This window comes from Salvelinus sp. IW2-2015, linkage group LG28 (assembly GCF_002910315.2).
Source record: "Salvelinus sp. IW2-2015 linkage group LG28, ASM291031v2, whole genome shotgun sequence".
NCBI classification, from domain to species: domain Eukaryota; kingdom Metazoa; phylum Chordata; class Actinopteri; order Salmoniformes; family Salmonidae; genus Salvelinus; species Salvelinus sp. IW2-2015.
Window position 1 is genome coordinate 13,073,117 of NC_036868.1, and position 23,969 is coordinate 13,097,085.

The 23,969-nt window shown below is 44.9% G+C and overlaps 1 pseudogene; it reads left to right on the forward strand.

Moving 5' to 3' along the window:
* Window positions 1-12,892: 12,892 nt before the first annotated feature.
* Window positions 12,893-23,604, forward strand: LOC111954096 (protein unc-93 homolog A-like; annotated as a pseudogene).
* Window positions 23,605-23,969: the final 365 nt, after the last annotated feature.

Sequence of the window (23,969 nt, forward strand, 5' to 3'; positions counted from 1 at the left end):
TTTACTCAAGTATGACAATTGGGTACTTATTACACCACTGTGTAAACGTGTCAAGACAATACTAGAATGACTCATAAGTAACCATGTCATAACCATGACAAGGACAGAGATGAGAAGGAATTAAAAAATTGAAATTGTAACTCATATGACACTACAAAACCTCTATAAGTGAAGTCAAATTCAGAGAGAAAACCCAATAGGCAACATTTCTATTTTAGCCAAAGCCTTTGTAACACTCAAAAAGAGAGTCAAAAAGTAGTGAGTGCATTTATAGACGGACTCATACCAGGTCTGAAGTGTTTGACTGAAAATATAAATCCCTCAGGCATGAGGTCACTGTTAAAGGGGGTGTTCAGTTCAGTCATAGATTAATAAATACTCAAATTGTATAACAATGGGCCAACACTTAGACGTGTACTAGTTTAGAGTACACTAGTCACTAAGTTTGTTGAGTTCGGCGAAAGTGTTTCAGCTTCCCAAGGGAGATTAGACCTCCAGTTCAGTGCATGCATGTCTGGGATTCCACAGGAGATTTGGGGAGAGTGCAGGAGGTAGGAGAGAAGGGAATGAAAGTGGAAAACAGGGTTTGTTTCCCATGAAAGGTCAGCCTGACTGACTCTGCTGGTGAGAATAACACACAGACAGGTAGGTGCCTGAAGATAAGCTAGCTTCACTGAAACACTGTTCCTTTCCTATGTGTGTGTAAATCAGTAAATCAATACCCCGAGGAGTATCTTATATACATAAGGCCTGGATTGATTTAAAGCCATAGGTAATCACACATAACGTAGATAGAGATTTCTGTACAGATACTGGCCGTGGGTCCCTGTTGTACAGTTGGGAACAGGTGTATGTCTATAAGCAACACATACTGTACAGTACAGAACCGCTGGCTCAAGTTTTAACGTCCAACAGAGCCCCCTGATGGCGGTCATGAGTAGCACACGTCCTGCCAATGAGATGATGCATTAACATTGCAGAAAGGTATGTGTCTGGTCTGGAGTTCCACTGGAATGAGCTAGAAGCTCTTTAGCAGGTCCGGTTTAGGCTACTTTAATGAAGCACCCAGTGGGGAGACAGACAGGCCCCAGGGTCCTCTTAGCTAGCCGATAAACACGCGGCGGACCGAATAAACACAGCCTGCCAGACCGCCTGTCTCTCTGAGGGGGCCGAAACAACAGGAAGTGCAGGGAAAGGCTAGGATGCAATGACCTCTGAGTGACTCTACTTTAAGAGGCTCTTTGCTTGGGCTGTGTTGAGGCTTTGCTAGGGCTGTTCGGGCTCGAAGGCCTGGCTGTACTGGGAGAGCCTTGGTCCCCTGGCGTGTGCCACAAAATACTTTTTCCTCTGTCATACTGAGGACAGAGAAAAAAAGAGAGGAGAGGAGAGGAAGAAGCCGACTGCACTGCATAGCAGAGCACATCTGGCCAGAGCGCAACAGAGCAGACGCACTGGGCAGACACTGGTTGAATTAACGTTGTTAAACCAACATGGAATAGACGTTGAATCGACGTCTGTGCCCAGTGGCGAGTGAGTCAGAGTCTAAGCTGAGCCCTATGATCCATACTGCTGCCTCCTGGGAGAGATCAGGGCCAGGGTAAGACACACCTCTACAGCAGACCTGGCTCCTCTCTTCTCTACTGTCGAGTTTGATCAGCTAGGCTCAAACAGGCCAGACTAGTTTAATGACAGGAGTCTATGGTAAATATATAGTTAAAGTAGAGCTTGTAGCTGTAGACTAAGTTCTAGGTCTGAATATACTTTTATATTAATGTGATTTCAGACCTGTAGGGGAGAGTGGGGTAAGTTGAGACAAAAGGGTACGTTGAGACACCCTTGTTTCTAGGAAACCATACACAAAATAAATGATTTGACCAAATATTTAGGAAGAGATCATCTTTTCTTGGATTCCGTGAAGGAAGAAACCACATGGAAAAAGTGATAAGCAAGTTAGGTCCAGATTTTCACCAAGTCAAATGAATGTATTGTGTTAGAGGTTACATGATGCTTGTATCTATACCAAAGTAGATCATTTTAAGGTTGTTCTATACATCAGTTGGGGTCTCTATAAGCTTCAATATGAGATCCTGTCCCGCGGCTCAAATTACCCCATATCCGGGGTAAGTTGTGCCAAAATACCACTTTTTTTGGACAAGCTATGTTTTAAAAAATGTAATGCTTACATTAATTATTATTATTTCCAGGGATAAACAACATCCTGAAATATACAGTGCCTTCGGAAAGTAGTCAGACCCCTAGACTTTTTACACATTTTGTTACGTTACAGCCTTATTCTAAAATGTATTAAATTGTTTTTCCCCTCATCAATCTACACCCAATACCACATTTTTGCTCATTTATTACAAATAAAAACAGAAATATCACATAAGTATTCAGACCCTTTACTCAGTACTTTGTTGAAGCACCTTTGGCAGCAATTACAGCATTGATTCTTCTTGGGTATGACGCTACAAGCTTGGCACACCTGTATTTTGGGAGTTTCCTCCTTTCTTCTCTACAGATCCTCTCAAGCTCTGTCAGGTTGGATGGGGAGCGTTGCTGCACAGCTATTTTCAGGTCTCTCCAGAGATGTTCGATCAGGTTCAAGTCCAGACTCTGGCTGGGCCACTCAAGGACATTCAGAGACTTGTCCCGAAGCCACTCCTGCATTGTCTTGGCTGTGTGCTTAGGGTTGTTGTCCTGTCGGAAGGTGAAACTTTCGACCCAGTCTGAGGTCCTGAGCGCTTGGAGCAGGATCTCGCTGTACTTTGCTCTGTTCATCTTTCCCTCGATCCTGACCAGTCTCCCAGTCCCCGTCGCTGAAAAACAGACACGCCTGAAGAAGAAAAGAGTACTCCTCCCATAACACAGACATAGCAAAATAACAAGTCACTGTAAAGTCCTGTAAAATGACTCATGCCCTCATTTTAGCCCAGTCCCAGTGGGGAAAAGCGGGGGAAAACCTAGAGGTTATTTAAAAGTAAATTATTAAACAGTCCTCTCCGTACACCATAACAGGCTGAGTTGAATCTGTGCTTTTTGAAATGTAAAATCCACTACTATAATAACAGTACCATTACTGTATACAACCTGGTAAATAGGACAAACAGAGGGAGCTATATATCAGGCATCTCTTAAAGTCGTTAGCATTATACACTGAGTATACCTAACATTAGGATCACCTTCCTAATATTGAGATACACCCCCCCCCCCCCCCTTCCCTCAGAACAGCCTCAATTCGTGTGGGCATGGACTCTACAAGGTGTAGAAAGTGTTCCACAGGGCAGCTGGCCCATGTTGACCCAATACTTCCCACAGTTTTGTCTTGTTGGCGGGATGTCCTTTGGGTGGTGGAACATTCTTGATACACACGGGAAACTGTTGAGCATGAAAAGCCCAGCAGCATTGCAATTCTTGACACAAACCGGTGCGCTTGGCACCTACTACCACATCCCGTTCAAAGGCACTTAAATCTTTTGTCTTGCCCATTTACCCTCTGAATGACACACATACACAATCCATGTCTCAATTGTCTCAAGGCTTAAAAATCAATCTACGTTGATTGAAGTGGATTTAACAAGTGACATCAATAAGGGATCATAGCTTTCACCTGGTCAGTCTGTCATGAAAAAGCAGGTGTTCTTAATGTTTTGTATACTCTGTATACTTTTGTATACTAAAACACAGCATTGGCCTTCATCTACTGTGGAGTAGTAGTCTTAGGAGTAGGAGTAGTCGATGTACCTGGTCCTATAAAATTGGCCACGTTTACAAGTTAATTTATCATGAAACATATCAATACTCCTGATAAAGGGTGGCACGCCACACATCACATAGACTGATGAACTTGATGAACTATCAATCACGCTGTAACGGTGCTCTAGCTCTTCCTCCTCGGACGAGGAGAGGAGAGAAGGATCGGTGGACCAATACGCAGCGAGGTATGATGACATAATGAATTTATTAAATAAAGACGAAACACGAAGAACACTTGAATAACTTACAAAATAAGAAAACGACGTAGACGAAACCTGAACATGGAACTTACATAAAGACACGAAAGAACTCACGAACAGGAATAGACTACATAAAACGAACAAACGAAAACAGTCCCGTGTGGTGCACAGACACAGACACGGAAGACAACCACCACAAAACAAACAGTGTGAAAACACCTACCTTAATATGGCTCTCAATCAGAGGAAATGAAAACCACCTGCCTCTAATTGAGAGCCATATCAGGTCAACCTTAAACCAACATACTCCCACATAGAACAAAACACAGACTGCCCATCCCAACTCACGCCCTGACCAACTAAACACATACAAAACAATAGAAAACAGGTCAGGAACGTGACATAACCCCCCCCCCTCAAGGTGCGAACTCCGGACGCACCACCAAAAAGTCTAGGGGAGGTCTGGGGGGCATCAATCCACGGTGGCGGTCAGGCTCTGGGCGTGGTTCCCACCCCACCATAGTCACTACCCGCTTACGTCTTCCCCCTTAGAATGACCACCCTCATCTTACACCCACTTAATTTTAATGGTAACCTTAATATAAGGGGCAGCACCGGGACAAGGGCGCAGCACGAGATAAGGTAGCTCAGGACAGAGATATAGCACAGGACAGAGAGGTAGGTCAGGATAGAGAGGTAGCTCAGGATAGAGGGCAACTCCGGACTGAAGGCAAGCTCCGGACAGAGAGACAGCTCTGGACTGAGGCAGTTCTGGATAAATGGCCGCTCTGGGCTGAAGGGCAGCTCATGACTGGCTGACGGCTCTGGCGCTCATGGCGGCTGACGGCTCTGGACGCTCATGGCTGGCTGACGGCTCTGGACGCTCATGGCTGGCTGACGGCTCTGGACGCTCATGGCTGGCTGACGGCTCTGGACGCTCATGGCTGGCTGACGCTTCTGGACGCTCATGGCTGGCTGACGGCTCTGGGACGCTCATGGCTCGCTGACGGCTCTGGCAGATCCTGTCTGGTTGGCTGCTCTGGCAGATCCTGTCTGGTTGGCGGCTCTGGCAGATCCTGTCTGGTTGGCGGCTCTGGCAGTCCTGTCTGGTGGCGGCTCTGGCAGATCCTGTCTGGTTGGCGGCTGCGTCGTGGTGGCGGCTCTGGAACTGACGACGAATGGCTCTAGCGGCTCCTGACTGACTAACGGCTCTGACGCGCTCGGGACAGACGGGGCGCTCTAATGGCTCGCGGACAGACGGATGGCTCAGACGCGCTGGGGACGGATGGCTCAGACGGCGCTGGGAGACGGATGGCTCAGACGGCGCTGGGGAGACGGATGGCTCAGACGGCGCTGGGGAGACGGATGGCTCAGACGGCGCTGAGGAGACGGATGGCTCAGATGGCGCTGCGGAGACGGATGGCTCTGGCTGATCCTGTCTGGCGGAAGGCTTTGGCTGCTTCCTGTCTGGCGGAAGGCTCTAGCGGCTCCTGTCTGGCGGAAGGCTCTAGCGGCCTCCTGTCTGGCGGAAGGCTCTGTAGGCTCATGGCAGGACGGGCGGCTTTGCAGGCTCATGGCAGACAGGCGGCTTTGAAGGCTCAATACAGACGGGCAGTTCATGCGGCGCTTGGCAGACGGACAGTTCAGACGCCGTTGGGCAGACGGCAGACTCTGTCCGGCTGAGACGCACTGTAGGCCTGGTACGTGGTGCCGGAACTGGAGGCACCGGACTGAGAACACGCACTTCAAGCCTAGTGCGGGGAGCAGGGACAGGGCACACTGACCTCTCGAAGCGCACTATAGGCCTGGTGCGTGGTATAGGCACTGGTGGTACTGGGCTGGGGGGGAGGTAGCGCCGGAAATACCGGACCGTGCAGGCGTACTGGCTCCCTTGAGCACCGAGCCTGCCTAACCTTACCTGGTTGAATACTCCCCGTCGCCCGACCAGTGCGGGGAGGTGGAATAACCCGCACCGGGCTATGTAGGCGAACCGGGGACACATGCGTAAGGCTGGTGCCATGTAAGCCGGCCCGAGGAGACGCACTGGAGACCAGACGCGTTGAGCCGGCTTCATGGCACCTGGCTCAATGCCCAATCTAGCCCTACCAGTGCGGGGAGGTGGAATAACCCGCACCGGGCTATGCACACATACAAGAGACACCGTGCGCTCTTACTGCGTAACACGGTGTCTGCCCGTACTCCCGCTCTCCACGGTAAGCCTGGGAAGTGGGCGCAGGTCTCCTACCTGCCCTTGGCCCACTACCTCTTAGCCCCCCCAAGAAATTTTTGGGTAGTACTCACGGGCTTTTCGGGCTTCCGTGCTAGACGCGTCCCCTCATAACGCCGGTTCCTCTCTCCGGTTTCCTCCGCTCTCCGAGCTGCCTCCAGCTGTTCCCATGGGAGGCGATCCTTACCACCAGAATCTCCTCCCATATGTAGCAACCCTTACCGTCCAAAATATCCTCCCATGTCCATTCCTCCTTCTTGCGCTGTCCCTTCCTCCCTTACACCGCTGCTTGATCTTTTGTTGGTGGGTGGTTCTGTAACGGTGCTCTAGCTCTTCCTCCTCCTCGGACGAGGAGAGGAGAGGAGAGAAGGATCGGTGGACCAATACGCAGCGAGGTATGATGACATAATGAATTTATTAAATAAAGACGAAACACGAAGAACACTTGAATAACTTACAAAATAAGAAAACGACGTAGACGAAAACCTGAACATGGAACTTACATAAAGACACGAAAGAACTCACGAACAGGAATAGACTACATAAAACGAACAAACCGAAAACAGTCCCGTGTGGTGCACAGACACAGACACGGAAGACAACCACCCACAAAACAAACAGTGTAAAACACCTACCTTAATATGGCTCTCAATCAGAGGAAATGAAAACCACCTGCCTCTAATTGAGAGCCATATCAGGTCACCCTTAAACCAACATACTCCCACATAGAACAAACACAGACTGCCCATCCCAACTCACGCCCTGACCAACTAAACACATACAAAACAATAGAAAACAGGTCAGGAACGTGACATAACCCCCCCCCTCAAGGTGCGAACTCCGGACGCACCACCAAAAAGTCTAGGGGAGGGTCTGGGTGGGCATCAATCCACGGTGGCGGCTCAGGCTCTGGGCGTGGTTCCCACCCCACCATAGTCACTACCCGCTTACGTCTCCCCCTTAGAATGACCACCCTCATCTTACACCCACTTAATTTTAATGGTAACCTTAATATAAGGGCAGCACCGGGACAAGGGCAGCACCGAGATAAGGTAGCTCAGGACAGAGATATAGCACAGGACAGAGAGGTAGGTCAGGATAGAGAGGTAGCTCAGGATAGAGGGGCAACTCCGGACTGAAGGGCAGCTCCGGACAGAGAGACAGCTCTGGACTGAGGGCAGTTCTGGATAAATGGCCGCTCTGGGCTGAGGGCAGCTCATGACTGGCTGACGGCTCTGGACGCTCATGGGCTGGCTGACGGCTCTGGACGCTCATGGCTGGCTGACGGCTCTGGACGCTCATGGCTGGCTGACGGCTCTGGACGCTCATGGCTGGCTGACGGCTCTGACGCTCATGCTGGCTGACGCTCTGACGCTCATGGCTGCTGACGCTCTGGACGCTCATGGCTGGCTGACGGCTCTGGACGCTCATGGCTCGCTGACGGCTCTGGCAGATCCTGTCTGGTTGGCTGCTCTGGCAGATCCTGTCTGGTTGGCGGCTCTGGCAGATCCTGTCTGGTTGGCGGCTCTGCAGATCCTGTCTGGTTGGCGGCTCGGCAGTCCTGTCTGGTTGGCGGCTCTGCAGATCCTGTTCTGGGTTGGCGGCTCTGGCAGATCCTGACTGACGAATGGCTCTAGCGGCTCCTGACTGACTAACGGCTCTGACGGCTCGGGACAGACGGGCGGCTCTAATGGCTCGGGACAGACGGATGGCTCAGACGGCGCTGGGAGACGGATGGCTCAGACGGCGCTGGGGAGACGGATGGCTCAGACGGCGCTGGGGAGACGGATGCTCAGACGGCGCGGGGAGACGGATGCTCAGACGGCGCTGAGGAGACGGATGGCTCAGATGGCGCTGCGGAGACGGATGGCTCTGGCTGATCCTGTCGCGAAGGCTTTGGCTGCTCCTGTCTGGCGGAAGGCTCTAGCGGCTCCTGTCTGGCGGAAGGCTCTACGGCTCCTGTCTGGCGGAAGGCTCTGTTGGCTCATGGCAGACGGGCGGCTTTGCAGGCTCATGGCAGACAGGCGGCTTTGAAGGCTCAATACAGACGGGCAGTTCATGCGGCGCTTGGCAGACGGACAGTTCAGGCGCCGTTGGGCAGACGGCAGACTCTGTCCGGCTGAGACGCACTGTAGGCCTGGTACGTGGTGCCGGAACTGGAGGCACCGGACTGGAGACACGCACTTCAAGCCTAGTGCGGGAGCAGGGCAGGGCACACTGACCTCTCGAAGCGCACTATAGGCCTGGGTGCGTGGTATAGGCACTGGTGGTACTGGGCTGGGGCGGGGAGGTAGCGCCGGAAATACCGGACCGTGCAGGCGTACTGGCTCCCTTGAGCACCGAGCCTGCCTAACCTTACCTGGTTGAATACTCCCCGTCGCCGACCAGTGCGGGGAGGTGGAATAACCCGCACCGGCTATGTAGGCGAACCGGGGACACCATGCGTAAGGCTGGTGCCATGTAAGCCGGCCCGAGGAGACGCACTGGAGACCAGACGCGTTGAGCCGGCTTCATGGCACCTGGCTCAATGCCCAATCTAGCCCTACCAGTGCGGGGAGGTGGAATAACCCGCACCGGGCTATGCACACATACAAGAGACACCGTGCGCTCTACTGCGTAACACGGTGTCTGCCCGTACTCCCGCTCTCCACGGTAAGCCTGGGAAGTGGCGCAGGTCTCCCTACCTGCCCTTGGCCCACTACCTCTTAGCCCCCCCCAAGAAATTTTTGGTAGTACTCACGGGCTTTTCGGGCTTCCGTGCTAGACGCGTCCCCTCATAACGCCGGTTCCTCTCTCCGGTTTCCTCCGCTCTCCGAGCTGCCTCCAGCTGTTCCCATGGGAGGCGATCCTTACCAGCCAGAATCTCCTCCCATGTTGTAGCAACCCTTACCGTCCAAAATATCCTCCCATGTCCATTCCTCCTTCTGCGCTGTCCCTTCTCCCGTTACACCGCTGCTTGATCTTTTGTTGGTGGGGTGGTTCTGTAACGGTGCTCTAGCTCTTCCTTCCTCCTCGGACGAGGAGAGGAGAGAAGGATCGGTGGACCAATACGCAGCGAGGTATGATGACATAATGAATTTATTAAATAAAGACGAAACACGAAGAACACTTGAATAACTTACAAAATAAGAAAACGACGTAGACGAAACCTGAACATGGAACTTACATAAAGACACGAAAGAACTCACGAACAGGAATAGACTACATAAAACGAACAAACCGAAAACAGTCCCGTGTGGTGCACAGACACAGACACGGAAGACAACCACCCACAAAACAAACAGTGTGAAAACACCTACCTTAATATGGCTCTCAATCAGAGGAAATGAAAACCACCTGCCTCTAATTGAGAGCCATATCAGGTCACCCTTAAACCAACATACTCCCACATAGAACAAACACAGACTGCCCATCCCAACTCACGCCCTGACCAACTAAACACRTACAAAACAATAGAAAACAGGTCAGGAACGTGACACACGCATTACATATCTTGTTGACATTAAGTGGGACACAGTCAGTTGTACTGTAGTGGGCAATATGTGATATTAGTAGGATAAACAATTATTTGAATTATCTACCTATTGCCATAGTTCTTTTTGAGCACTGAAAAGTTAGTTTTACAAAAACAATAAGGAAGAAAACAAATGATGTTTTACGTTTTCGGCTTTTCCATAACTATCAGTTAACCTTTGCACCCTGGTATCTCGTTTGAGTGGAATGCATTCCTCATGCACAGCTGAACTAAACTGTGATTATTATGTGCTTGAAAGGGAAACAGAGCAAAGTAAATCTAAAAATACTGACAACTTCACAATTCATATTTAATGACTTAAATCTTGGGGTTGGGGTCAAACCCAAAAATGTGCACTCAAGTAGAATGTTCAATTCAACTGACCCCAACCCTGTTACCAGTAATACTGGTAACAGTGGGGCGGCAGGTAGCCTAGTGGTTAGAGCGTTGGGCCAGTAACCGCAAGGTTGGTAGATTGAAACCCCTGAGCTGACAAGGTAAAAATCTGTCCTTCTGCTCTTGAACAAGGCAGTTAACCCACTGTTCCTAGGCCGTCACTGTAAATAAGAATTTGTTCTTAACTGACTTGCCTAGATAAATAAAGGTTAAATTAAATAAACACACAGTATCTAATGTCACTAAGCCTCTGGTCCAGGAAATTGTAGGAGTTAAGCAAACAGCCCAGGGATGCTTTCCCTATAATATTGATAACAATGTTTATTTATAAGACAGGGTTCATACACATTTTGACAGATGGAATTTCATGACTTCTTCATGAGTTTTAACCAAATTTTCATGACCAACAATTGGCAGCGTCGATATTTACATATCAAAAAGTAAGCGTATGTGGTGTCGACACTGGGAGGCTGCTCTGTGATCCCAAGTACGATCTCCTGTCGTTGTGCAAGGCACTCAACCCCCCACAAAGTAGAATAACTGTTAGGCAACTGTATAAAAAATGTGGTCAACTCTCAGTCTGTAGAGCTACTGGGTGTGCAGGCTCTGCATAAAGCCCTGCTCAAACATATCAGAGACAGTTTATCAAGGTCCAGTTGAGCAGCTCATTTCTACAATGTGGTTTGTTAGTGGGGAATAAATGCCTGCACGCCCTTTAGGAATAAAGGTCTGCACACCCATTAGCTTTCCTGGAGGATGGTTGATGTAGAACATTGCGACATTACCATCAAATACGTTTCATGCCTTTTGAAATAATTTGCCCCTTCAATATATCAAAGCTCTATTGGCTATGGTAGGCTGCAAATCTTTCTATTCAGCAGAAACAAGAACACACATTTTCTTTGGGAAATGTACCTTTTCTAGTTTAGTCATATTTATATTAGCTACCTTAGAAGTGTTTACTTTGCATGCTGACTAGCAGCAATTGAGTTGCATTGCCCCATACATTGGATGAAGCAAATCAACTGGAAGTATCTACAAAACAAGTTTTGAAGCCACATAATCCAAAAGAAAGGCTTTAATTGTCACGCCCTGACCTTAGAGATCCTTTTTATGTCTCTATTTTGGTTTGGTCAGGGCGTGAGTTGGGGTGGGCATTCCATGTCTGGTGTTCTATGTTTTCTTTTTCTGTGTGTTTGGCCGGGTGTGGTTCTCAATCAGAGGCATCTGTCTATCGTTGTCTCTGATTGAGAACCATACTTAGGTAGCCTTTTCCACCTGTTTGTTGTGGGTAGTTGTTTTCTGTTTTGTGTTGTTGCACCAGACAGAACTGTTTCGTTTCGTTCTCTCTCTTTGTTGTTTTTGTTGTTTCAGTGTTCAGGTTATTTATTAAATTATAATGAACACTTACCCCACTGCGTTTTGGTCACCTTCTTTCCAGGACGATCGTAACATTAATATTTAATATTTAATAATCTAATATTTTTTCGTAAAATTACTGTTCGCAATTCAGAAATTATTATTTTGATTCACATAACTCTATTCACCGCGATTGAACCCGAATACAATGACCAAGTGAATTGTTAATTTCGTCCAAAAAAAAGTGTTTAAATGAATAATCGGAATCGTTCAAAAAATGTAATCAACTTTGAATGACCTTATTCTCGAGTGTCGTTGGAAGTTTTTTGGGGACATAACGAAAACATGAATCATGGTAATAATAGCTAAACAGTTAACTATAGGGTACAATATATGTTTTGAATTGGCTACCTAGCTATAAGTCTGTTCTCTATCATATGTTATAGACTAGGCCTACCTACCTGCCTGCCACTGCAATGTCCGACTTTCTCCCTCTCTTTGAGCAACGGCCCACTCCTCTTGCACAGATGCGCGCAAACACAACAGACGCGCTAAAGTCCCTTTTGAGCCTGGTTTATATGTTGATTTTGATTTGATTGATAAAATATTTTAACACAGTGCCTAAATAATTTCAAATTTCTGAAATTATTAATTTCCATGACTTTTCCAAAAAAAATCGGATTGGATCATTTCCCAAAACTTTTCCACGGTGGTGTTAAGTAGGCTAGTTAAGTAAAAATACTTTAAAGTACTACATAAGTCGTTTTTTGGGGTGTCTGTACATTTTGAATACTTAGCAGGTCATGAAAAGTGTCCAATTCACGCACTTATCAAGATAACATCTCTGGTCATTCCTACTGCATCTAATCTGGTGGATTCACTAAACACAAATGCTTTGCTTGTAAATTATGTCTGAGTGTTGGAGTGTGCCCCTGGCTATCTGTAAATTAGAAAAACGAGAAAATCGTGCCTTCTGGTTTTATTAATATAAGGAATTTGACATTATTTATAGGTCTACTTTGATACTTAAATATAATTAAAGCCAAAAACTTTTAGACTTTTATTCAAGTAGTATTTTACTGAGTGACTTTCACTTTTACTTTCACTTTCACTTCAGTTATTTTCAATTATGGTAACTTTACTTTTACTCAACTATGACAATTGGGTACTTTTTCCACCACTGCTTTTCCAGGCCTGGAAAACATCATTTTAAAATGAAATGTATTTTCCAGGATTTTTGTGTAAGAGCTCTTCAGCAGAGGACACATATCTAACAGCTTATAGAACGGGATGAACTTTGTCCCCAATTTAACCAGCTTCACTATATAAAAGCTCAGTGGTTTTACCTAAGACTTTGCTTTGACAACAGTCCAGTGGAGTTGTAATCTGGAATATACTTTTCTCATAGAGCCAAACCTTTAAGGTATTCACGTTGCAGACATGATAGACCGAAATATGAAAAATATTTTGCTGGTATCCATTGGATTTTTATCTCTGTTCACAGCTTATGGAGGACTTCAGAGTTTACAGGTAACTCAAGATACTGTCGTGTCGATCATTAAATAGACGATTGCTTGAATATTAAGGTACAATTCAACACTGCAATTTCTGGTTCTTGATAATTGATGGCACCATCCCTCTCCTGTGTTACAGAGCAGTCTGAATGCCGAGGATGGGATGGGGGTGACATCTCTCAGTGTTATCTATGCCTCCATCATCCTGTCACCCATGTTCCTAACACCCATTCTCATCAAAAACCTGGGCTGCAAATGGACTATTGTTGTCGGCATGGGCTGCTATGTGACCTATTCAATTGGGAACCTCTATCCAGGATGGTAAAGCAAACTGTCCAAAACCTGTTCAGACCTTCATTGTTTACAACTTTCAACAAGCTGTGTTTCTTCTTCATGATTTAAGAGCAAAATTACAATACAACTAATCATGTACCTCCCTACCTCAATGAGTAAAACATTTGGCATAGTACACATATATTAACTTGTTGTTACCAAGTAGAGTTGGGATTATTTCAGTACTCTGTGAGTAAATTAAACTAATTATGTGAAAGTAGTGTCCATCGACAAAGTTGTTTACACACATGGTATGAATCCTATCCCTCTCTGCTATGCTTCCTGGACTGGCCTGTCAGTAGCTGTGTTAGTTTACAAACTGTAGGCAGTGTCTGATGCTAACCATATTAATCTGTCCTCTTCTAGGTACACTCTGATCCCCACCTCTGTGATCCTGGGTATGGGAGGTTCTCCACTATGGTCAGCCAAGTGTACCCTTCTCACCATCTGCGGCAACCTGCAAGCCCCTAAAGAAAACAAGGCAGCAGCGGATGTTATCAATAAGTACTTTGGCATATTTTTCTTGATATTCCAGTCTTCGGCTGTATGGGGAAACCTCATGTCGTCGTTGATATTTGGTTCAGATACAGATATACGTAAGTAGCAAGTGCACACAAACACACACAAACAAACACACACACACAAGTATGCACACACGCACACACAGAACAAATGCAACTTGTTTGTGAAAGTAGTAGCATTTGTAAGTTAAAGGGTGACTAGGATAAAGTGAATGAGATGCATCATGTGCAGTGTACATTATGAGAGGTGTTCTTGCCCAACCATCCTCTATGGTACCATCTATCATAATGATATCTTTATGTTCTCCTAGCTGACATCTCTGAGGAAGATCTACAATATTGTGGTGCAGGTGTGTGCGTTGATATCAATGTAAACTCTATGACCAAAAGACCAGCACAAGAATTGGTCTGGACACTAGTCGGCTGCTATATTGGTAAGAACCTACTATCAGTGTTACAGGTTGACACGGCCATAATACTGCATTTACCCCCCCCACCACCATTTTGCCATGGTCCAAAGAGAGAATGTTGCCGTTTTAAAGCTAATTTCCCTCAACTCTACACTTTTTGCCATGGGGCAGAGAAAAAAATATGTGGTTTTATAGCTCATCGCATGCTTTTGTTCACATTTTGCCATGAGGCTGAGAGAAGATTCTGCAGTTTTAAAGCACATTTCCTGATATTCTACAGTTTTATAATGCTATTCTACACATTTTGTCATGAGGCTGTTAGGTTCCGAACAAACAGAGTAAAAACTCAAACGGATGACTAGGAAAAGCTCAAACCAAGTTTATCCACCCACTGGGCCATATAGCTGCAAAGACAAGGTATGATTACACAAGCACATATATTTATAACCTCCTACTAGGTGGGGTCAACTCCTTACTTTTATTTTTATCTGTTATTTTACCAGGTAAGTTGACTGAGAACACATTCTCGATTACAGCAACGACCTGAGGAATAGTTACAGGGGAGAGGAGGGGGGTGAATGAGCCAATTGTAAACTGGGGATTATTAGGTGACTGTGCTGATTTGAGGGCCAGATTAGGAATTTAGCCAGGACACCACGGTTAACACCCCTACTCTTACAATAAGTGCCATGGGATCTTTAATGACCTCAGAGAGTCAGGACACCCGTTTAACATCCCATCCGAAAGACAGCACCCTACACAGGGCAGTGTCCCCAATCACTGCCCTGGGGCATTGGGATATTTTTTAGACCAGAGGACACCAATTCCAGCAGCATCTCATCTCCCATCCAGGGACTGACCAGGACCAACCCTGCTTAGCTTCAGAAGCAAGCCAGCAGTGGTATGCAGGGTGGTATGCTGCTGGCTTGCTTCTGAAGCTAAGCAGGGTTGGTCCTGGTCAACAGCCGATACATCTTGGATTGATACATGTTGCTAGGCATGTTGCTAGGCAGGAACTTAGTTGATTCCTCTCACTGGTGTAGTCATGGCCCTGCCTGATGCTAGAACCTTCGTGGGTKTGGAAATGTATGTGTTTGAGATAGAACTGTAGTAGGAGGGTCGTTGTGATGGGCTTCTCTGGCCCCCCTCCCAGAGGTTTCTTTTCACTTCATCTGTTAACTTTTACTTGGTACTCATCCCGGATCCGGGAGCACCCCCCACAGTAAAAAAGCTGACTAGCATAGCCTAGCATAGCGTCACAAGTAAATACTAGCATCTAAATATCATTAAATCACAAGTCCAAGACACCAGATGAAAGATACACTTCTTGTGAATCCAGCCATCATTTCTAATTTTTAAAATGTTTTACAAGGAAGACACAATATGTAAATCTATTAGCTAACCACGTTAGCAAAAGACACCACTTTTTTTACTCCACCAGTTTTTTACTCCATCAGTAGCTATCACTAATTCGACTAAATAAAGATATATATAGCCACTAACCAAGAAACAACTTCATAAGATGACAGTCTGATAACATATTTATGGTATAGCATATGTTTTTTTAGAAAAATGTGCATTTTTCAGGTATAAATCATAGTTTACCATTGCAGCCACTATCACAAAACTCACCAAAGCGACTAGAATAACTACAGAGAGCAACGTGTATTACCTAATTACTCATCATAAAACATTTCTTAAAAATACACAGCGTACAGCAATTGAAAGACACAGATCTTGTGAATCCAGACAATATTTCAGATTTTCTAAGTGTTTTACAGCGAAAACACAATATATCGTTATATTAGCATACCACATGAGCTAACATCACCCCAGCATTGATTCAAGGCAAAAAGAGCGATAACGTTATCACCATCAAAATATATTAATTTTTTCACTAACCTTCTCAGAATTCTTCAGATGACAGTCCTGTAACATCATATTACACAATGCATATAGAGTTTGTTCGAAAATGTGCATATTTAGCATCACAAATCGTGGTTATGCAATGTAATCTGTCAAAACATGGCATGCATTCTGGCCGGCGCCATCTTGGAAAGGCACCTAAGTTTACGATTATTTATCGATTAGATTGACAAAAAAAATACAGGTTGGACAGCTAATGAAAGATGCATTAGTTATTAATGCAACCGCTGAGTTAGATTTTTAAAATTAACGTTACTAGACATACTGCGTTACAGCCAGACTAGTGCCGCAACAATGGCCGACAAATGCGTTTACATTTTTCCACATAAATACGGAATAAAATCATAAATAGCTCTTACTTTTGGACGAGCTTCCATCAGTATCTTGGGCAAGGTGACCTTTGTCCAAAAGAATCGTTGCTTTGTTGTAAAACGTCCTCTTCAACTTCGGAACTAGCAGCTAACAATAGCTACGTGGCACACACATGTCTAAATCCTCAAAGCGCAATACTACGAAAATTCCGAAAATAGCAATATACTCGCATAAACTGATATAAATCGGTTTAAAATAACTTCGTTATGATGTTTCTAACACCTATATCGAATTAAATCACAGACGGATATATCTTAGCCCGATAACGAGAGCTTTTGAGCATGCCATTCTGATGTCCTCTCTTGCGCCTTGACGAGCGTCCAAAAGAACGTACATGTCACTCCATGGCGTTTTATAAACTCTGAGAAATACGTAGAGACTCCATTCCACTTCTCATTGGTTACTGACATCCAGGGGAAGGCGATCCATAGGGCACACACAGAGCTTTAAACTGATCTGAGAACAGAGACTATTTTTCTGACCTTCGCATGTCCTGTCATGATTTTCGCTGTAGAAAGAGTTCTGGTTCACCCACAGACATAATTCAAACGGTTTTAGAAACTAGAGATTGTTTTCTATCCAATAGTAATAATAATATGCATATTGTACGAGCAAGAATTGAGTATGAAGCAGTTTAATTTGGAGACGATATTTTCCAAAGTGGAAACAGCACCCCCTGTATTGAGAAAAGGTTAACTTGACCTGGGGTCGAATTCCTCTCTCATCCCTAGTTCCGCAGCTGACCTGCCTCATCAGAGACTAACTGTTTCCTTTCGCCTCCCTCCTTAGTAACGTTGATATTCAACAATAACATGTTTGAACAGAACATTTCTGGTTACTACATGATTCCATATGTGTAATTTCATAGTTTTGATGTCTTCACTATTATTCTACAATGTAGAACATAGTAAAAATAAAGAAAAACCCTGGATTGAGTAAGTGTGTCCAAACCTTTGACTGGTACTGTTTATCTATCAGTACAGTGGCTTACGAAAGTATTCACCCCCCTTGGCATTTTTCCTATTTTGTTGCCTCACAACCTGGAATAAAAAATAAAAAAATTGCCAGTTTGTATCATTTGATTTACACAACATGCCTACCACTTTGAAGATGCAAAATACGTTTTATTGTGAAACAAACAAGAAATAAGACAAAAAAACTGAACTTGATCATGCATAACTATTCACCCCCCCAAAGTCAATACTTTGTAGAGCCACCTTTTGCAGCAATTACAGTTGAAAGTCTCTTGGGGTATGTCTCTATAAGCTTGCCACATCTAGCCACTGGGATTTTTTCCCATTCTTCAAGGCAAAACTGCTGCAGCTCCTTCAAGTTGGATGGGTTTCGCTGGTGTACAGCAATCTTTAAGTCATACCACAGATTCTCAATTGGATTGAGGTCTGGGCTTTGACTAGGCCATTCCAAGACATTTAAATGTTTCCCCTTAAACCACTCAAGTGTTCTTTAGCAGTATGCTTAGGGTCATTGTCCTGCTGGAAGGTGAACCTCCATCTCAGTCTCAAATCTCTGGAAGACAAACAGGTTTCCCTCAAGAATTTCCCTGTATTTAGCGCCATCCATCATTCCTTAAATTCTGACCAGTTTCCCAGTCCCTGCCGATGAAAAACATCCCCACAGCATAATGCTGCCACTATCATCACCCTRATGTTTTCAGGGTGATGAGAGGTGTTGGGTTTGCGCCAGACATAGCGTTTTCCTTGATGGCCAAAAAGCTACATTTTTGTCTCATCTGACCAGAGTACCTTCTTCCATATGTTTGGGGAGTCTCCCACATGCCTTTTGGTGAACACCAAATGTTTTTGCTTATTTTTTCTTAAAGCAATAGCTTTTCTTCCAGACACTCTTCCATAAAGCCCAGCTCTGTGGAGTGTATGGCTTAAAGTGGTCCTATGGACAGATACTCCATTTTTGAAGTAGGGTCTCTGTTACTACTCTGATTAATGCCCTCCTTGCCTGGTCTTTGAGTTTTGGAGACCCCTCTCTTGGCAGGTTTGTTGTGGTGCCATATTCTTTAAAAAATGTAATAATGGATTTAATGGTGCTCCGTGGGATGTTTAGAGTTTCTGATATTTTTTTATAACCCACCCTGATCTGTACTTCTCCACAACTTTGTCCCTGACCTGTTTGGAGCGCTCCTTGGTCTTCATGGTGCCGCTTGCTTGGTGGTGCCCCTTGCTTAGTGCTTTTGCAGACTCTGGGGCCTTTCAGAACAGGTGTATATATACTCAGATCATGTGACACTTAGATTGCAAAATTATGTAACTTCCGAAGGTAATTGGTTGCACAATATCTTATTTAGGGGCTTCATAGCAAAGGAGGTGAATACATATGCATGCACCCCTTTTCCGTTTTTAAATAATATTTTGAAACAAGTAATTTTTTTCATTTCACTTCAACAATTTGAACTATTTTGTGTATGTCCATTACATGAAATCCAAATAAAAATCAAGTTAAATTACAGGTTGTAATGCAACAAAATAGGAAAAACGCCAAGGGGGATTAATACTTTTGCGAGGTACTTGTATATACAGTGGCAAGAAAAAGTATGTGAACCTTTTGGAATTACCTGGATTTCTGCATAAATTGGTCATCAAATTTGATCTGACCTTCATCTAAGTTACAACAATAGACAAATAGAGTGGGTGTCACGATCGTCGTTAGGTGAAAGAGAGGACCAAGGCGCAGCGTGATATAAATACATCTTCTTTTTATTTGAAGATGAAACGAACACTAATACAAACTAGACAAAACAACCGTGAAGATACAAAACGAAAGTGCAGACACAAGCAACTAACGTCAAGACATAGACAATTACCCACAACCTACCTAATGCCTATGGCTGCCTAAAATATGGCTCCCAATCAGAGACAACGATAGACAGCTGTCTCTAATTGAGAACCAATCCAGGCAACCATAGACTTACATAAACACCTACACTGAACACAACCCCATGAACTCTACAAAACACCCTAGACAATACAACCACCCTAGACTAGACAAAAACACACAAACATCCCCCATGTCACACCCTGACCTAACTAAAATAATAAAGAAAACAAAGATAACTAAGGCCAGGGCGTGACAGTGGGCTTAAACAAATAACACACAAATTATTGTATTTTTCTTGTCTATATTGAATACATCATTTAAACATTCACAGTGTAGGATGGAAAAAGTATGTGAATGACTTTTCCAAAAGCTAATTGGAGTCAGGAGTCAGCTAACCTGGAGTCAGCTAACCTGGAGTCCAATCAATGAGATGAGATTGGAGATGTTGGTTAGAGCTGCCTTGCTCTATAAAAAACACTCACAAAATTTGAGTTTGCTATTCACAAGAATCCTTGCCTGATGTGAACCATGCCTCGAACAAAAGAGATCTCAGAAGACCTAAGATTAAGAATTGTTTACTTGCATAAAGCTGGAAAGGGTTACAAAAGTATCTCTAAAAGCCTTGATGTTCATCAGTCAAATTGTCTATAAATGGAGAAAGTTCAGCACTGTTGCTACTCTCCCTAGGAGTGGCCGCCCGGCAAAGATGACTGCAAGAGCACAGTGCAGAATGCTCAATGAGGTTAAGAAGAATCCTAGAGTGTCAGCTAAAGACTTACAGAAATCTCTGGAACATGCTAACATCTCAGTTGACGAGTCTACGATACATAAAACGCTAAACAAGAATGGTGTTCATGGGAGGACACCACGGAAGAAGCCACTGCTGTCCAAAAAAAACATTGCTGCATGTCTGAAGTTCGCAAAAGAGCACCTGGATGTTCCACAGCGCTCCTGGCCAAATATTCTGTGGAGAGATTAAACTAAAGTTGAGTTGTTTGGAAGGAACACACAACACTGTGGAGAAAAAAAGGCACAGCACACTAACATCAAAACCTTGTCCGAACTGTAAAGTATGGTGGACGGAGCATCATGGTTTGGGGCTGCTTTGCTGCCTCGGGGCCTGGACAGCTTGCTATCATTGGCTGAAATTAATTCTCAAGTTTATCAAGACATTTTGCAGGAGAATGTTAGGCTATCTGTCCGTCAATTGAAGCTCAACAGAAGTTGGGTCATGCAACAGGACAACGACCCAAAACACAGAAGTAAATCAACAACAGAATGGCTTCAACAGAAGAAAATACGCCTTCTGGAGTGGCCCGTCAGAGTCCTGACCTCAACCCGATTTGAGATGCTGTGGCATGACCTCAAGAGAGCGGTTCACACCAGACATCCCAAGAATATTCCTGAACTGAAACAGTTTTGTAAAGAGGAATGGTCCAAAATTCCTCCTGACCGTTGTGCAGGTCTGATCCGCAACTGCAGAAAATGTTTGGTTGAGGTTATTGCTGCCAAAGGAGGGTCAACCAGTTACTAAATCCAATTGTTCACATACTTTTCCCACCCTGCACTGGGAATGTTTACACGGTGTGTTCAATAAAGACATGAAAACGTATAACTGTTTGTGTGTTATTAGTTTAAGCAGACTGTGTTTGTCACATTTATGACCAATTTATGCAGAAATCCAGGTATTTCCAAAGGGTTCACATACTTTTTCTTGCCACTGTATACACTATATATGCACAAAAGTATGTGGCCACCCTTCAAATTTCTGGATTCGGCTAGTTCAGCCAAACTCGTTGCTGACATGTGTATAGAATCGAGCACACAGCCATGCAATCTCCATAGCCAAACATTGGAAGTAGAATGGCCTTCCTGAAGAGCTCAGTGACTTTCAATATGGCACCATGATAGGATGCCACCTTTCCAACAAGTCAGTTCATCAAATTTCTGCCCTGCCAACTCTAAGTGCTGTTATTGTAAAGTGGAAACATCTAAGAGCAACACCAGAAACAACAGGACCGCCAAGTGCTGAAGCACGTAGCGCGTAAAAATCGTCTGTCCTCGGTTGCAACACTCACTACTGAGTTCCAAACTTCCTCTGAAAGGAACATCAGCACAATAACTGTTCATCGGGAGCATCATGAAATGGGTTTCCATGGCCGAGCAGCCGCACACAAGCCTAAGATCACCATGTGCAATGTCAAGCGTCGGGTGGAGTGGTGTAATGCTTGCCGCCATTGAACTCTGGAGCAGTGGAGACGCATTCTCTGGAGTGATGAATCACGCTTTGCTATCTGGCAGTCCGACAGATGAATCTGGGTTTGGCGGATACCAGGAGAATGTTACCTGCCCAAATGCATAGAGCCAGCTGTAAAATTTGGTGCAGAAGGAATAATGGTCTAGGGCTGTTTTTCATGGTTCGGGCTAGGCTCCTTAGTTACTTCAATCAATCAATTTTATTTTTATATAGCCCTTCGTACATCAGCTAATATCTCGAAGTGCTGTACAGACACCCAGCCTAAAACCCCAAACAGCTAGTAATGCAGGTGTAGAAGCACTTTGAAGGGAAATCTTAACACTACAGCATAAAATGACATTCTAGATGATTCTGTGCTTCCAACTTTGTGGCAAAAGTTTGGGGAAGGCCCCTTCCTGTTTCAGCATGACAATGCCCCCGTGCACAAAGTGAGGTCCATACAGAAAAAACATGACTGGCCTGCACAGAGCCCTGACCTCAACCCCATCGAACCCCTTTGGGATGGATTGAAATGCTGACTACGAACCAAGCCTAATTGCTCAACATCAGTGCCCGAATTCACTAATGCTTTTGTGGCTGAACAGAAGCAAGTTCACGCAGTAATGTTCCAACATCTAATGGAAAGCCTTCCCAGAAGAGTGGAGGCTGTTGTAGCAGCAAAGGGGGGACCAACTACATATTAATACCCATGATTTTGGAATGACATGCTCGAAGAGCAGGTGTCCACAAACTCATATATATATTATATACACTGCTCAAAAAAATAAAGGGAACACTTAAACAACAAAATGTAACTCCAAGTCAATCACACTTCTGTGAAATCAAACTGTCCACTTAGGAAGCAACACTGATTGACAATAAATTTCACATGCTGTTGTGCAAATGGAATAGACAAAATGTGGAAATTATAGGCAATTAGCAAGACACCCCCAATAAAGGAGTGGTTCTGCAGGTGGTGACCACAGACCACTTCTCAGTTCCTATGCTTCCTGGCTGATGTTTTGGTCAATTTTGAATGCTGGCGGTGCTCTCACTCTAGTGGTAGCATGAGACGGAGTCTACAACCCACACAAGTGGCTCAGGTAGTGCAGCTCATGCAGGATGGCACATCAATGCGAGCTGTGGCAAGAAGGTTTGCTGTGTCTGTCAGCGTAGTGTCCAGAGCATGGAGGCGCTACCAGGAGACAGGCCAGTACATCAGGAGACGTGGAGGAGGCCGTAGGAGGGCAACAACCCAGCAGCAGGACCGCTACCTCCGCCTTTGTGCAAGGAGGGGCACTGCCAGAGCCCTGCAAAATGACCTCCAGCAGGCCACAGAGCAGAGTTTCCTCTCCGGTGAATAAACAAAGGTGAGGAGACGATACATGGTTCTTACCCTGCCTCGAGGAATCCAACGTTCAAGAATTCTTTACCAACGGAAGAGTGGCTAAAAGTTATGTTTGTGACCTTCTTTTGTTGTTTCTTTTGCAGAACTATGTGACCTGTTCCTTAGGAATCCATTACGTTGGATATGCGATGATATGTTTTGGAGCCACAAATTCGTTATGTTCCTTTATGTTTGGGAGGTTGGCAGAATACACTGGAAGAGCCCCACTGTTTTGCTTGGGTAAGAAGAGCTTTCTAATAAAGACATTAACATTTTCATTGGTATCCTATACGACACACTTAAAATCAAATCACTTACTACTCACCGCTCTTACAGCTGCAGCGATCAACTTTGCCTGTATCATGGCCCTGTTGTTCTGGAGGCCTCACCCAGACCAGCTGCCAGTGTTCTTTGTGTTTCCTGCTCTCTGGGGCATGGCATATGCGGTATGGCAGGCACAAACCAACTGTGAGTTGAGTTATTGAAATGTATTACCGTGACATGCTAGGTACATCAAACATTTTGTACAGAACAGAGGTAACAGTGGTTTTGTTCTTATTTGCAGCACTGTATGGGGTTCTCTTCCCCAGACAAAAAGGATGAAATACTATGAATTAATCAAAATAATATTTAATGAAAATACAGTACCAGTCGAAAGTTTGGACACACCTACTCATTCAAGGGTATTTCTTTATTTTTACTATTTTCTACATTGTAGAATAATAGTGAAGACATCAAAACTATGAAATAACACATATGCGATCATGTAGTAACCAAAAAAGTGTTCAAAAAATCAAAATATATTTTAGATTCTTCAAAGTAGCCACCCTTTGCCTTGATGACAGCTTTGCACACTCTTGGCATTCTTTTAACCAGCTTTTCCAACAGTCTTGAAGGAGTTCCCACATATGCTGAGCACTTGCTGGCTGCTTTTCCTTCACTCTGCGGTCCAACTCATCCCAAACCAT